The sequence below is a fragment of the Bidens hawaiensis genome, unplaced genomic scaffold (genome assembly GCF_021521415.1).
Source record: "Bidens hawaiensis isolate Kalapana, Puna unplaced genomic scaffold, B.hawaiensis_p1.1 tig00049239_1, whole genome shotgun sequence".
Lineage (NCBI taxonomy): Eukaryota > Viridiplantae > Streptophyta > Magnoliopsida > Asterales > Asteraceae > Bidens > Bidens hawaiensis.
In genome coordinates this window covers 9,316-10,663 of record NW_027498822.1, presented here as the reverse complement: position 1 = coordinate 10,663, position 1,348 = coordinate 9,316, and the positions used below count along the sequence as shown (strand labels likewise).

General features: G+C 35.4%; 1 pseudogene; it reads left to right on the top strand.

The window, feature by feature from the left end:
• Positions 1-205: 205 nt before the first annotated feature.
• LOC143597907 (protein ASYMMETRIC LEAVES 2 pseudogene) lies at positions 206-853 on the top strand (annotated as a pseudogene).
• Positions 854-1,348: the final 495 nt, after the last annotated feature.

Below are 1,348 nucleotides of genomic sequence, written 5' to 3'. Positions count from 1 at the left end.
ATATAAATCAAGAACAATATATAGTATATTCATCAAGCTTTTTATTATTATTTTTTTATACTTATTTTAGTGTTAAATACTATAGTGTTATGAACTTATGATCCTAAAATTTAGGTTTTGATTCCTATATTTGTCAATTGTTATTGCAGAATCAAACATTATTCAAGAATCTTGGTGCAAGAACAATCAAGAAGTTAATTAACAAATGGCTTCATCTTCAAATTCACCATGTGCTGCTTGCAAGTTTTTGAGGAGAAAATGCCAACCAGAATGTGTTTTTGCACCTTACTTCCCACCAGACCAACCTCAAAAGTTTGCAAATGTTCACAAAGTTTTTGGAGCCAGCAACGTTACAAAGCTATTAAACGAACTCCACCCGCACCAACACGAAGACGCGGTAAACTCGCTTGCTTACGAGGCGGATATGCGTCTCCGCGATCCGGTTTACGGTTGCGTTGGCGTAATCTCACTCCAACACCAACTCCGTCAGCTTCAGATGGATCTTACGTATGCAAAATCCGAACTTTCTAAATACCAAAACCATTCCGCTGCTCAAGGAATAATTGCTGCTGCAGTAGCAACCCACCACCAATCCCTGCGGAACAACTTGATTTCATGTTGTGGTGGTGGGGCCACTAGAGACCACCTATACAACCACCACCCACAATTTTTCGCCTCGAGGGATCATCAAACGTCCGTCATACGGGCTTTTAATGTCAGCAATAGTTACGACAACACGGCCGATGTTCTCGCTATGAATATATCTGCGGGAGGTATTGGCCAACACCCGCAATTCCCGACACCACGTGGCACCGGTAACGATGATCTTCCAACGACAATCGATCCTTCTTAGGGTTTCACAGGTAATAATAATCCATAATTTTATTTATATGGAGTGTTTGTAATTTGATTAATATTTTTCATTGTAATGATACTGCATATTGCTTGATGCTATCATAAGTTTATTTATACTGGAAACTTTATAATTGTTATACCATCAGTTTTGTTTTGCTTATTTCATCTTTGTTGATAATATTATTATTGTTTCAAATTTATGTATGGAGATCAGGACATAAGTGCATGTACAGTAGTTGTGTTTCACATAAAACTTCTTTAGTATCTTTTGTTTGGTTTCACCAATACCAACTACCATTTTTGTGTGATGAAAACTAGGTGTAATGATTATACCTACGGTCTATTTCTGTTTTACAGGAATAGGATGCTGGTCAAATTTATTATTAATACTTTAGGGGGATTGTTTTATATTTTTGCTTTTTAATATTTATTTTTTAAATTTTAATTTTTTTTATTGAAAAAAAGTTAATAATATACTTAGAGTTTAATGATG